The following is a 15,451-nucleotide window of genomic DNA, read 5'->3' as shown; positions in this document are numbered from 1 at the left end:
AAATGGGAGGGTTTTTTCCCATCATGAACAATATTTGTTTAGAGTCATTAGTAAATTATTAATCTGCGTTCCACTGTTACATGTTTGAAATACCAGTCCTCCCTGTCTGTGCTGGATTTGATCTCACGCTGTAATCAGTAGAGCGTTCTGGGAAGTGGGAATGGCTGTGGTTTGCTCTTTTAAAGACCTTAAGAGAGAATCAGAAAGCCTGGGTTATAAGGAAGGAGGACCGCCTAGTGTTTGACAGCTGGCAGTTTCCATATTGAGTCATGTGGGGCCATGAACTTGGAAGGAACACTAAATTGTGGGAACGTTTGGGTGGGCTTCCTCCTCCCTCTGATTTGCAGACATCCTAGAATGTCCTTCAAAGTGTTTCTGCAGCTCTTTTGAACAGATGTCAAAAATCTCTTTTGGTTTGGAGCTACCCCAGATATTTATGTTCTTTGGTCCATTTTCTTCCAGTAGTGCACGTTTAGGTTTGCTGTTGGGACATCTAATGAACTGGGTTGGTCCTAAGATTCTAGGGAGTTCTGCCCCTGGCTCCACATCACTTTCTAGCTTTGGAACAGTGGGTAAGTCACTCAACCTCTCTGGTTCCCTCATTGAATGGAGGTTATGACAGTATGTACATCACAGTGTTGCTTGAGGAGGAAAAGGAATAACTTGTGGGACCTGGCACGAGGTTTCCTCCACTAGAATGTGGAGGAAGCTCCTTGGGGAAGCTGTATTCCAGTGCCCATAGCAGTGCCTGGCACACAGTAGGAGCTCAATAAATATTTGATAAATAAATTAATACTGAGCACTCAGTAAATGTTAGTTATTACAGTCATTATGGATAGTATTCTCATGCTTATTATTACTTATGTTAGCCCCAGACTCACATTTCATTTTGAGTCCCTCCTTACCACCTGCTGATGACAGGAACCTTTATGAAGCAGCTGTGGTGTCAGCAGAGTGCTGGGTTCAGATCCTGATCTGCCCTGGTTAATTATGTGCAAAGTTGCTTAATCTCTCTGAGCTAGTTTCTTCATCTGTAATAATAGTGCCCTCTCACAGAATTTAAGTGGGTACTATAGCTCCGCCTTTGTTTTGAGAATAGACAGTCATAAACAACCCCGGTATCTACTCCTTTCCCCATTTCTTGGATATTCACGTACCCTAACTGCCTAACCCTGCAGGCTCTGTAAACTCCATACTGGAGTCCACTGTGGATTGCCCGGTGTATGGAGGTCTAGTGAAGTCCTTTCCCCAGGGAACAGCCATGTTGAGAAGGTTTGTCAAGTGGTCAGATTTCCTCTCCACGTGGTTCAAAACCATCTGTGTTTTGATCAGGATGATCTCTGGACAACTGACATGTATGTATGTCCTTTCAATTCCCATGATCTGTCTTCCTAAGGTACTAACCATAATGCTACTTCATGTTCTGTGGATTGGAGAGATACCAAAAACAGCACCACATCTGGGGGTTCGCAGAGGTTGTGAAATGAAGTTTCTGACACCCTTCCCGACACTCCTTTGGTTCAGTGTCTGGTCTGTCGCCAGCCCAATGCAGGTGCGTTCCAGAGCTTAAAGTCTTGACGGTTTGAGTCTGGGAATGGGATCAAGTTCTCTTCCCTCCCACAGAATCTCTCTTCCACGCCACACTCTGGGAAGTAGCCCAGATGCAAGTTGAAGCCACCTCCCCGATGCAAGAAAATGCACCACTCTGCTCCTACTTCTTTGGTTTGAGCAAAGGCCGAATTCCACAAGGCCTTTTAGTGCCTAGTTAACACCCACGGGTGAACTTTCTCTCACCCTGTCTGTTGCTACCTCTGTCACCTGGCCCTGTGCCCACTGGATGTAGTGCGTTAGAATTAGAACTGTCACCATCGCAGCTGCTCCTGCTGGTACCAGCCCACCAGCACCTGAGCCCCACCACCCCTCTCCATCTCCTTCAGAGGTAGGAACCTCTGGGAGGCTTTGCCTTCTCCTCTGTCTCCTTTCAGCAAGGGGTGAGCTCCCACACTCCTACCCGTACTCTTGGGCCCACCTCCTTCTCTGTCGAGACAGCTCCCATAGTGCTGGGGAGGGACGGGGAAGGGAGTGTCCATGTGGCTAATATTCCTTTGCTCACTGGCCCAGGGTGTATCTGGAAATGGCAGCCCAACCCAACCTTTCCCTGACTTCACTCTTTCCCTCACCCCTGACATCCAGCCATCAACACGTCTTCTACTTATAAAGAGACAGCAAACCTGACAGCTCTGTATCACTCCATAGCTGCCACCCTAACTCATAGACCACCATTTCTCAGCTAGAATGGTATAGCATATTCCTAATTGGTCTCTCTGCCTCCATACTTGCCCTCCTGAACTCTCCACAGAGTGTACTGTTTTTTGTTTTTTGGGGTTTTAAAGTAAATTTATTTATTTATTTTTGGCTGAGTTGGGTCTTTGTTGCTGCATGCGGGCTTTCTCTAGTTGCGGCGAGTGGGGACTACTCTTCATTGTGGTGCACAGGCTTCTTCTCACTGCAGTGGATTCTCTTGTGGAGCACGGGCTCTAGGCGTGCAGGCTTCAGTAGTTGTGGCTCACGGGCTCCGTAGTTGTGGCTCGCGGACTCGAGGGTGCAGGCTCAGTAGCTGTGGCGCACGGGCTTAGTTGCTCTGCGGCATGTGGGATCTTCCCGGACCAGGGCTCGAACCCGTGTCCTCTGCATTGGCAGGCAGATTCTTAACTACTGAGCCACCAGGGAAGCCCTGTACTGTTTTTAAGGTAGATAAATGCAAGTATTTATATAATGCTTACAATGTGCCAATATATAAAGTAGTATTTAGACTAGCTTTCCTTAAAAAAATGTACAAAATGGCATAGGTAAACAGGCATTGAGTTTAGCAGTGCCGAGCGGTGACCTGGGACTGCACTTGTATTGGGTGCGGGGGGACAAGTGGCAGAGCCTTGTCCCCTACAAGGTGGAGAACCAGAATGGGGATTCCTGCTTAGAGCAGTGTGCTCCATGATAAGAGTCAAGTGGGAAAATAGCTTCCCCACAAAAGGGAGACGATACCATCATGGCCATGGTAGTTCCTTCTCCTACTGAGACTCCATGCAGTAAGCTCCACCCAAGTTCCAGTTCCTAAGGGTGTGTGTATAGATGATTGCTGAATCCTGGTGCTTATGACCTTCCTACTCTTTGTCCCCTGAGGAGTTCCCTGACTTGCTGTTTTACAAAAACCGTTTTTACTTCTCTGGGTGGTGGATGGGATCTGGGCCACTCAACCAGTAAGAGTTGGACTGTGAACTGGATGCTTTTGAGTCACTTTCCAGTGTCCTTTCTACTTTATTGACGAAGGGAGGAATTTATGTAGCGATCACATCTTTAATTAAAGCATAGCTATAAAGATTGCAAGTAGCAATGCATATTTTTATTATTATTGATCAGTTTTTTTGTTTGTTTTTTTCTTGGCCACGCCATGTGGCTTGCAGGATCTTAGTTCCCTGACCAGGGATTGAACCCAAGTCCTCGGCAGTGAAAGAGCCGAGTCCTAACCACTGGACCACCAGGGAATTCCCAGCAGTGCATATTTTAACACAAAAGCAAGGTCCATAGATAAAACCAGAAAGATAAAACTGTAAAAATGTAAATCCATTGTGTAGGTGTCAGAGTATTATTTAAAAACCAACAGATATCACCAGCTGATGTGACACTGAAAAACATCTTGTGATTTTAAATTGGAAGGTGGGTTCAGGCTGACCACCCAACTCATCCTACTGTGCAATTTTCCAGAGGAAGTGAGAATTATTTGTGTATTGAGGGAAATACATAGCTGTCTGGGTTTTTCTTTTTTCCATATAAGCACTTGATAATGAAAAAATGTACCCAGTAGAAGAGGAACCAAACCTCTGAGTTTGATTAGAGTTTGGTCTTTAAAGTATCCAAAACCATTTAGAATGTGTGATGACTCTTTTCTTCCCATTACTTTGAAAGTTCTGATTGTTGTGCTTTGAGAAGATTCTTGATGCCTCCACATTCTGATTCGCTGGACAGCCCTGGTCACAGAGGTCAGAGCTGGAAAGGGCTGTGAGGGTCAATCCATGTCCCCCATTTGAGAGGCTAGAAGATCAAGGCCAGATACTCAGAGTCCAAAGACCTGCCTAAGCTAATATAGGGTCACGACAGATGCAGTGAAAACAGACACCAAGCTTCCACACTCAGCAGCTTTTTCCCAGCCTGATCTGTTTAAGAAGCAAATACTTGTTTAATTTTAACTAACTGAATTAATTTACCAAAAAATAAGGAGGAAATGCTAGATTACTTTTTTTTTTTTTTTTTTTTTTTTTTTTTTTTTTTTTTGCGGTTAGGCGGGCCTCTCACTGTTGTGGCCTCTCCCCCTGCGGAGCACAGGCTCCGGAGCACAGGCTCAGCGGCCATGGCTCACGGGCCCAGCCGCTCCGCGGCACGCGGGATCCTCCCAGACCGGGGCACGAACCCGCGTCCCCCGCATCGGCAGGCGGACTCTCAACCACTGCGCCACCAGGGAAGCCCTAGATTACTTTTAAAAATAACTATTAATATGCTTTCACTTTAAAAAGCTTAGAAAGTGATTGGACATGTACATTTTAGGTTTTTTTTTTTGCCTGTGCCACATGGCATGTGGGATCTTAGTTCCCTGACCAGGATTCGAACCCGCGCCCCCTGCATTGGAAGTGCAGAGTCTTAACCACTGGACCGCCAGGGAAATCCCAGTTCTTATTTTCTAAAGGATGTATTATTAGATCGCACTATCATACTCTAGGAAATCCTGAGTTGAAATGGTAAATCATCTCCACTAACAATTTATCTCAGAGCTATGCGCTGGTCAGTTGATCTCACACCCTGCTGACTGGGACTCACTACAGGAATTTAAGGCCTTCTGTCAAGCTTTGATCATTTCCACAAAATCCCTGGTTATGTAATTTGGAGATTTTTTTTTTTTTTTTTCCCCTAATAGAAAAGAAAAATTGAATTAGTTTAGATTGTGAAACCCTGCTGAAGGGAAGATAGTTCCCTAGGCTAAAGTCATATCTTTGCAAAAAGCCTTAGAATGCTAAAAATAAAAAACAAATTCAACTATTATTTAAAATTTGTAACTTGCAGTTGAGATTCTCCTCAAGGCCTTCTTTACTCCCTGATAGAAGTAAGGCCCTTAGGAGTCTTTTAACATCTTTAGGACATAAGACTCCTTCTAAAGTTTACTCAACAGTCTGACCAAAGTAGGTGCAGCACTTGGGCATTCATTCAACCAGTAATTCTGAGGCTCTGTTCTGTGTTGCTTTCTGTGTGAGATGCTTAGATAGGAATAAACAGACAGGACACAGCTCTCTCCTACCTGGGATTCAGGGGGAAGAACATTCACCTTAAACTTGGGGAGCTTTGTGTGTCAGCATCTTTGAGATGCTCCTTCCCCACCTTTCCTCGCCTTGAACCAACCCAGAGTCTCCAGCTCTCCTGACCGCTCCCCCAAATCTGCCCAATTCCCAAAACGAGACAGCCTGATTTTCTAAAACAACTATTCTCTCTTATACAACTCAGGATTTAACTGATTTGACCAACACTTGCCTATTGTGTGTCCACAGACTAGGGACACTGCTTAGTAAAGACTGGGTTTTCTAATAGTTCGATGTTATATACTCTGCCTCGTTGTCCGCATAGATGTATGTACTTGTCTGACTTTGTGCCATGTTCTTTGACCTCAGAAAATCTAGTTACCTCACCGTCTCCCATCTAAGCCTTCTTCTGTTTATAATTTGTGGCCAAAGTGGGTCCTGCCCTCTAGGACTGAGGCCACGTGGAAGGATGCCCCACTTCATGCAAATGTACAGGTGAGACAAGGGGAGATTCCCTCCCCCTCCTCTTTAGGTCTTGAACCTCAGATGTCTCTAGGATTCTGTTTTCATCCTGCTCTTGGAAGCTTCCTCTGTCTCCAGGCAGCAAGGAGGGGCTCCTGGGGTCAGAGAAGTCTCCGTGGGCACACAGAAGGCTCTTTGTAGCTCCAACTCGGAACAGTAGAGCCCTGAAAGCTTTAGTAATAATAGAAGGTGACAACCCCCAGATGCTCTTGTGGGCCAGCCAGATCCCAAGTCTGCTACTTTCCCTTAACCTCGAGGCCCCCTCCCCACCTAGGGCCCACAGCCCACACCAGTGCTGATGCAGTGCACACAGCCTTGCTCCATATCACCCTTAATTCTTTTTTTTTTTACCCTTAATTCTTGAGTAGGAATTTTAATTCTCATATTGAAACTGTTTCTTTATGTATCATGTTCAGAAATGACCACATTTCACCAAAACTAAGTCTCCATCTGTTTATTTTTTTTAAAAACTGATGTTTATTTTCTGTCAACCTTATTTCCATTTTCTGTTGCCATTGATAATTTTTCTTTATTTTTAAACAACTATTTATTTATTTATATATTTTTTAGTTGTGTCGGGTCTTCGTTGTGGCGTGCGGGCTTCTCATTGCGGCGTGCAGGCTTCTCTTGTTGCAGAGCACGGCCTCTTGACACGTGGGTTCAGTAGTTGTGGCTCACGGGCTTAGTTGCTCCATGGCATATGGGATCTTCCCGGCCCGGGGCACGAACCCGTGTCCCCTGCATCAGCAGGCGGACTCTCAACCACTGCGCCACCAGGGAAGTCCCTGTTGCCATTGATTTTTAAGACGCACCATTTAAAATGTATATTTAGGAAAGAAAAATGCTGTTAACTAAAAAGGGACATGTCATCAGTTGTAAGATACAGTCTGATTTCAGCTGTGTTAAAATACAAAAACAAAACATTGTGCTTCCCCTGCTCCCCCTCCCCACCAATGTGCTTCTTAGAATCAATAAAATCTGGGTCAGGACTCGATTAGATTTCACTTTCGCTCTGGCAGAGCTACTTAGGTTGTTAAAGTAGCCAGGTAAGCAGGACACTTCCCTTTCAGCCCATCACCGGCTCTCTTGGCTTCCTTATAAACCATGCTAGGTAAGCACTTTGAACTTGAAAAACATTTGACTGTTCTCTCAAATGGTCTGGATGTTTAACCACAAAAAGCTTGGGCTTTTATGTCTAAAAGTGCTGTGGGTTTCTTTTTTCTTTTAATTTCACTTTTCAAAACTAAAAAATAGCTCGTAAGGTCACAATTGTCAAAACCATTTGGAGGTATCGATATAGCTTCACTGGGACTTCTCTGGTGGTCCAGTGAGTAAGACACCACACTCCCAATGCAGGGGGCCTGGGTTCCATCCCTGATTGGGGAACTAGATCCCGCATGCATGCCGCAACTGAGAGCCCACATGCTGCAACTGAGAGCCCACATGCCCCAACGAAGATCCCGTGTGCCGCAACTAAGACCCAGCACAGCCAGAATTAATAAATAAATATTTTTTAACAAAAGATTTTAAAAAATACAGCTTCACTCTGACAGTTTCTTAAGCTATAAAGCCGGCATTAAGGACACCTTTTCTCAGAGGAGTCCAGTAGCATCATCCAGGGAGAAGGGTAACATTGAGAAGTGACCAGTGAAGGAAAAAAGGCAGGACGTTAAGGGAGATCTATCTTGGTGCTCTTATGTTCCAGCTTTCCCTTGTCCAGAAATCCTTCTGAAAATTTCTGACAGTGTTCTTGAATATGTGATGTCTCAGAAGGGAGCCTGCTTATTTCTGAACAGCTAAACTTATTAGAAATGTGAGGGCAATTGTGTTTCTTTTGTTTTTCTCTTTTAAAGGAATTTTACATAAGCCATGTATTTTCTTTTGAAATTAGAATAAATACAGGTTACCACAGAAACTTGATGTTCAAGCTAAAATTTATTTTTTGTGTGTGACATTTATCCATTCATACTGGTTCTGCTTCTCTAGATTTACCCAGCCATGAAAGTCTTTCTAACCCATTATAATGTCTTCTAGCTCCTCTGAGATTTATAGGAAGTATCCAGTTCCTATCAGACATGAAGTTAATTTATGGGTTTATTTCAAGTTCAGTTGCAGATTCAGCTCTACAGTTTACTGCGTGATCTTGGGTACTAATTTTTCTCGTCTTTAAAATGGGGATAATAAACTAATTTACTTCTCACTATCTCAGAGTTTTTTTTTTTTTTTTTTTTTTTTTTTTTTTTTTTGCGGTACACGGGCCTCCCACCGCTGCGGCCTCTCCCATTGCGGAGCACAGGCTCCGGACGCGCAGGCCCAGCGGCCACGGCTCACGGGCCCAGCCGCTCCGCGGCACGCGGGATCCTCCCAGACCGGGGCACGAACCCACGCCCCCTCCATCGGCAGGCGGACTCCCAACCACCGCGCCACCAGGGAAGCCCTATCTCAGAGTTTTGTGAGAAATTAGTTGGTGCATGTAACTCCCATTGTACAGTGCCTGGTAAATAGTAAGTGCTCAATAAGTGTTAGTATTCTCAGTCACTATTCTGGTCAGCTCCTTCTTCTATCCCCTACCTCTCAAACTGGAGTTAAGCAAAAACATCTTACTACTTTTAATTCCTTCATTTCTGTGAATGGCACCACAAGTGTTCCAGTCTCAGAATCCTGAAATACTGATGTCATTTCCTTTTTTTTTTTCTTCAGTCTTTCCCTTGATTTCAGTGTCTAATTAGTTATTAAGTCTTCTACCCACCCCTTCCTCTAATTCTCACAACCACTCATTTTGACAATTATAAAAATCTACCACCTGGTTTCCTTGCCTCAGCTTTGTAGGACAGTGTGGTTGTAACAGCAGGGACTTTCATGGTAGCCTCACTTGAGTTCAAAATCTGATTCCACCACTATAGGAGTGAATGGGCATTTTGAGACTTAGGTCCAGTATCAGTGAAATGGGTATCTGTCTCTTCCAGAGTGATGGTTGGGTAATTTGATAATATTATAAGTCTGAGGAGGTCTGGGTATACCTGAGACATTCATTAAATGCCAGTTACCCTCCCCCACCCCTCCAGTTCATTCCATGTTCAGTGACTACATGAATTCCTGAATCAGTGCTTTAATTACATAGTACCTTGCTTAAGAACCCTCTGTGACTTCCCATTTCCTCCTAAGGCATGTCTAAAGTCTTCAGCACACATGGAACGTGGAACAGAGGTTCTCGGGCCAGGCTGGGTGTGCTTGAATCCTGGCTCCAGGACTTACTAACAACCTTGGGCAAATTTCGTGACCTCTGCCTCCGAGTTTCTTCATTTGTAGAATGGAAGTGATGATGATGTTACCTACCTCATAGGGTTATCATAAAGATTGAATTAGTTACCCACGTACAGGATTTGGAAAGGTCCCTGATGCCAGTTTTCCCAAGCCTTCCCTGATGTCCCACCAGCTTTCTTTCCTGGCACTTCTCTCATGACTCTTCTTTTGTACTCCTAGGCTCCTTACAAGCCAGACAATTTGTTTTCCCAAAGCTGTCCCTCACTTCTGTCTCCCCTTCTCTTGAAGGTCTGTGTTGCTGCTCTCTTCACAAATTATTTCCTCTGTTGGTTTACCTTGGAGAGGGCGAGTTTAGAGTTCGCCCCAAGAATCTGGACTGTTTACATGATTCATATCAGATTAAATTCTCTCTTCCCCCTCCTTCCAGGTTTCTTTAGGGAGGAGGATGAGAAGAATATGTCTTACCATACATGACTCTTATCTAACTATTAGAATTGCTTGTTAGTCTGTCTTTATGCCTCATTGGACTGTAAGTCCCAAGAGGACGAGAAAAGTACCTGTCTTGTTCATCTCCATCTCCCAACTCATAGCAAAGTGTCTGGCACATAATAGGTACTCAATAAATATCGATTGAATACATGGATGGTGAGCAAGATTGGAAAGTATAATGCCCCTTTTGACGTTTCCAAATTGCGAATATCGGATGCACTTTCTTCTCTGCCTATGGAGGAAACCACTCCTAGCAAGAACTCACCTCAATGCTGTAGGATACTCTCGGGCTACTGAGGTTATCTGGGGGGCTTTGCTATTGACAAAGTCACGGGAGTTAGTTATTAGCATATATGAGTGATCTCTTAATATCAACTTTCACAAGTGCTTGAACTGAATCCAGATTTATTTTCCTAGTATAGTTTCAATTTTTAATGTGCATTATTTGCTTTGTATGATACCTTACTTACATAGCACAGTGCTTTCATAGAAATAATGAACCCAGAAAGACTCACATAAATCCTTTGTGAAATGTGCAATGGAAGGCAATAGAACCAGTATCCAATCTACACGTGATGAAATGAACTTCGTCATTGAAAGACCAGTTTACTTGGTAGAAAGTGATCAGAAATAAAGTAGGAAGGACAAGTGTGAAAAAGCATATGTAATCATTTGGTCTTAATATCAGAATTCTTTCTGGAGTTTATTCACTTCCATTCCATTTCTTTCTTTCTTTCTCTAATACTGCTGGAAAGAGAGAGTACTACCCACATTTTTTTTTTTTTTTTTTTTTCTTTTCAGACTCAGGTATAAGTTAATTAACATTTTGGCCTCCAGGCTGGAGAGCAGACCCTGTTCTCTTTGTAATGGGTGCTGTCAAGGAAGCTTTTCAAAGGCAGAGGGAAAAAATGGTACCCACTCCACTGTCAAGGATTTTTATGAGGGTCAAGTAGCCTTGGAAAGAATTCAGGCCACAGTGACTTGGCTGCTACAAAGAATGCCACAGCCCTGTGACAGGTTAGATTTGCCATAAACCTGCATTCACTAAATTCTTACGATAGTGAGAGATTGTTGCACTCTAGCCCAAGAATTTCTTGTATACTTTTGTTTTTCCTTTTTTTGCAAGTGCAGGTTAGATAGGTTGCTGCCCTCTCTTTGCTCACTTTCCCTCTTGCTGTTCTTGCCCCTTCTCAGAATCACCATAAGCCAAATCACCCTAGGACTTGTTGGTCCTCCATGCATCAACATAAAAAATATTCTTTAGGGTCCACACAGTGTTCCAAAAATGTCTCAGTAACTGATGAGACATGGCTTATTTGTCCTGGGGAAGTCTGATTTCATGCTCAGGTTCCACCCTGTGTGAGTTTTTATGCTAAGCCTCAGACAAATGTAATCTTGACTTAAGGTGTGCTAGTTTTATTATTTTTATTAACAGCAGCAGTAGCATTGGAGCATTATTTCCAAAGGCAAAGGATTCAAGGAGGTTGAGGTGATATATGAAGTCATTCAATCTTCCTAACAGCCAATGAAGTTTCATTATCATCTGCATTTGACAAATGAGGAAACTGAGGCATGAAGAGGTTAAGTAATTGGCCAAATGTTTTTCTTGGCAGGTCAGGACTAGATTTTTTTCTAAGGTTCCTTTCAACCCTGAGAGATGTAAATTCTTCTCTGGGTGGAAATGGCACATCAGGTCAAAAATGTAGCAGAAGTGAGGGAGGGAGAGAGAGGTGCAGGGGTGTGTACTAGTTAAAGCTTTGGGGGGATACATGTAACATCCTGGGCTTCCTTACAACATCCAAGGAAGTAAGGGGAGGAGCTATATAGCTTCACGGAGTTGTGAGGGAGACTTTGGATCTTCCTTCAGGTCAGAGATTACAAACTGCTGACCCCCTAGCCTCCATGGGACCTGAAGATGTGTTTATTTGGCCCATACATTAAAAAAAAAAATTGCACCAGAGTTTAAAAATCAGATTTCATGTGAAAATCTGAATTTCCAGCTTCACTAGATAAATCGGATCCAGCAACCTTGAGTACTTATTTCCTGGGGTGACATTTGGCTGGAGCGGCATAGGGGCTGCCCTCTTCTTCAGACCCTCCAGTCAGCTCAGCTTCCCCACTGCCTGCATCAGCCCTTTATTATCTGCCTGGACCCTGTAGGCATTTGCCTTGCAATCACCCCTCTGGTGCAGGGTTTCTCATCCTTGATACTGCTGATATTTTGGACCAGATAATTCTTTGTTGTGAGGGGCTATCCTGCATGTTGGGGAATGTTTAGCAGCATCCCCGGGCTCCATCCACTACATGGCAATAGTACCCCTTCCTCAGTGTGACAACCAAAAACGAATCCAGAGGTTGCCCAGTGCCTGCTGGGGAGTAAAATGGCCTCATGAGAACTACTGGGTTTGTGTAATGAGCCTGAGGCAATGGCAGCTCCATCTCTAAGCGTCTCTGTTATCAATTTCTGGGCATGAGAATCTGATTGGTCTCACTTGGCTCGGGGGTCTCTTCCTGTGGTCAGGTGGCAAGGTGGCATTGACCATCATGACTGCCACCTCCTGCAGAAAAGGGAGCAAGCAGGACAGGCAACCCAATAGGTGTCCATCATAAGAAGAGGGTTGCAAAAGATGCTATGTGAAAACAAGAGAGAGTCCAGGAGTAACTCTCAATAGCATAACAATCTTAACTTTCCAAAGGATGTTCTTTGTACCTATTCCCTCATTTTATTCTCTCCTCCAGCGTTCTATGAAATAGCCAAGGCACATAGTTTGCCCTTCTAATTCAGCACATGAGGAAACAGAAGTAAATGTAGTTGCCTCAGTGCACAAAGCCACTAGATAGAACCCAGGCTTTCTGGAGCCCACTGCCCCTCTGGTTACCCCTGAAATAGCAGCCCTCTGTAACACAGCACCCTGTTTACTCCAGGGAGATTGAGGGAGAAGAGCAAAGCCAGCGGTCAGCAGACAGCCCAACCCTGAAAACATGAACGACTCAGTCATGTCTGCAGAGCAGGTTTTGTTGGCAGGAGGCCACCCTGTCTAAGTCCTGTTCCAGTCCGTCTGGGTGTAACCCAGCCATTATGGTCTCTCCGGTTTCAAATGCACAGGAACAATTAAGTCATTCTCATAATTTCGTGTGGTACAGAAAGTTCCAAGCCAAAAATACCATCCTTGCTTCCTACTTTTAGACTTCCAGGGAACTTCCCCCTCCTTCCCTCCCTACAATTCACTTTGATTCCTTCTATTTTTCTCTTCTTGAATGCATTGCCCAGACACAGAGTCCTAGTTTACTTAACGAGGAGCTGTAGACCCAACACAAATCAAAACAAACCCAACCTCCATTTGGCAGGAGTGCTGAAAATAGGGAGTTGACAGCGGCCCTCAAGTACAGAAGGTTAGAACACAAAAGAGTGTGCAGATCTCACCTCCAGTGTGTGGAAATAAGAGAACTGATCACCAGATGATCACAGAAGGGTGGTGGGGTGACAAGGGAAGCCGTTGTATCTAGTATATTCCTATTATTATTTCTGGGTCCTAAGTAACCACGGTCAAATCACTTTCTTTATCTTCGGTATATAAAATTTCCTGTCCCATAGGACTGTCACATCAGTCCTGTGTTGGTTCCTTAAATAATTAACTTTTTTAGATCTTTCTCAGATGTTATATTAACAGTAACTTCCCGACAGACAACTGATTTGGTCTGTGTGTACACACACACTCACGTGTGCACACACTGTCTCTGCCTTGGTGCTGGGTACATGTTGCTGGACCACCATTTAGCTTATATCAAGAATGAAATGAATTCCAGTTAGAGATGATTTGAAAGTTTCTTCTGTAGGAATAGATATTATAAGCTATTTGTAACATGTCTTCTCCTTAGAGCAGTGGTTCTCAAAAACTTTAGCCTGCATCAGCATCACTTGGAGAATTCATAAAAACACCAATGGCTGGTCCCACTCTCACCCCCAGAGCATCTCATTCAGTAGGTCTGGGGTGGCGCCAGGACTTTGCTTTCTAATAAGTTTCCAGGTGTTGCTGATGTTGCTGTCTGGAGGCTCCTTCTGTGAGCTAAACTAATCAAGAATGGTGTCTTGACTTTCTTTGGTCGTCCCGAATCCGGGTTCATCTGACACCAGCTGCCTCTACTGTGCCACCTAAGTTTGACCCCAACGAGATCAAAGTCGTGTAGCTGAGGTGCACTGGTGGGGAAGTTGGTGCCACGTCTGCCCTGGCCCCAAGATTGGCCCCCTGGGTCTGTCTCCAAAAAACGTTGGTGATGACATCGCCAAGGCAACTGGTGATTGGAAGGGTATGAGGATTACAGTGAAACTGACAATCGAGAACAGACAGGCCCAGATTGAGGTGGTATCTTCTGCCTCTGCCCTGATCATCAGAGCCCTCAAGGAACCATCAAGAGAAAAAAAGAAGCAGAAAAACATTAAACACAGTGGAAACATCACTTTTGATGAGATTATCAACATTGCCTGACAGATGCGGCATCGATCTTTAGCTAGAGAACTCTCTGGAACCATTAAAGAGATCTTGGTGACCACCCAGTCTGTGGGCTGCAGTGTCCATGGCTGCCACCCTCACGACATCATAGATGACATCAACAGTGGTGCAGTGGAATGCCCAGCTAGTTAAGAACTGCAAAGAAAAATAATAAAGGGTTATTTGACAACCAGTGGGGGAAAAAATGGTGCTTTGGGGAATTCCTTGGTGGTCCAGTGGTTAGGACTTGGCCCTTTCACTGCCGAGGGCCTGGGTTCGACCCCTGGTTAGGGAACTAAGATCCCGCAAGCATCACAGTACAGCCAAAAAAATACATAAATAAAAAAAAACAAAAGCATCACAGTAGCATCCTACAGATCAATTAATAATTCCAAAGGTAAAATGTATCTTTAAAAAAAAAAAAAAAAAGAATGGTGCTTTGAGCACTAGGTGTCCCCAGCAGTAGTGATGACTTGCTTCTTCTGCTTCCGTGCCTTATTGTGTTGTCCCTGGAAAGCCCCCCTCCTCCGATTGGCCAACCAAGTCCTGTGCATCTGCCAGGCCCAGCCTAAGTTCCCATTCCTTCACCTACTCTTTCCTGACTACTGCGCTTCACACTTGTCACTTCCCTTCTCTGAACTCTTCCAGTTTTTGGAATAAGCCATAGAATTAACTCTGCTGCCTGCATCATGAGCATGTTACACGTTAGTCCTTTCCCCATTGAGACCAAACACATTTGATGAGTGAACGCGACTATGCCTCATAAACTTTTCTGTGTGTTCTTAGCACAGGGCTAAGCACATTGTAGATGACTCAGTAACTTACTGATTGGTGAATGCTCGATGTGAATTCAGAGAGGAAATAGAATGCTGCATATACGACCAACTGATACTGCCTGATAAACCCACCAAATTTTGCTTCTGATGTGGTAACCCCTGTGACTTCTGTCCTCAGAGCCACAGATCCTTCTGCCTGATTCAGCACTGCCTGGACTTCGGTCTTCAGAGAAAGGACGTTATGGGCTGGTTCCAGCTGGTGGACACCCAGGATGGTTGTCACCACTGTGCCTGTTGTCAACTGTGCATGAGAATCAGTCCCTGGACTCCAGGGCAGTGTGATGGCTGGAGGTCAGCGCGCAAGGAGAAATGTCGAGAGGAGGGGATGTTGGAGAAATGGGTTGGGACCAGATTCTGAAGGCTTTACATGGCTATTAGGGGCTTGGAGTTTGTTATATAGAAAATGGAGGGGTTTTATAACAAAAAAGGGAATGAGGTAATCAGGTTTGTTCTTTGGAACCGTAATGTGGAGGCCCCTGGCTTCTTATGGAGAAGGTAAGAAATTAGC

General features: G+C 44.4%; 1 pseudogene across 1 annotated transcript; it reads left to right on the top strand.

Moving 5' to 3' along the window:
• The first annotated feature begins 3,046 nt into the window (after positions 1–3,046).
• On the top strand, positions 3,047–14,503 carry LOC307049512 (large ribosomal subunit protein uL11-like; annotated as a pseudogene). The gene is made up of 2 exons: positions 3,047–3,086; positions 13,753–14,503. The product of its transcript is annotated as a large ribosomal subunit protein uL11-like (transcript).
• The last annotated feature ends 948 nt before the right edge of the window (positions 14,504–15,451 follow it).

This window comes from Hyperoodon ampullatus (genome assembly GCF_949752795.1).
Source record: "Hyperoodon ampullatus genome assembly, chromosome: 3".
NCBI lineage: Eukaryota > Metazoa > Chordata > Mammalia > Artiodactyla > Ziphiidae > Hyperoodon > Hyperoodon ampullatus.
The sequence above is the reverse complement of the archived record's forward strand: the minus strand, read 5'-3'. Positions and strand labels throughout refer to the sequence as shown.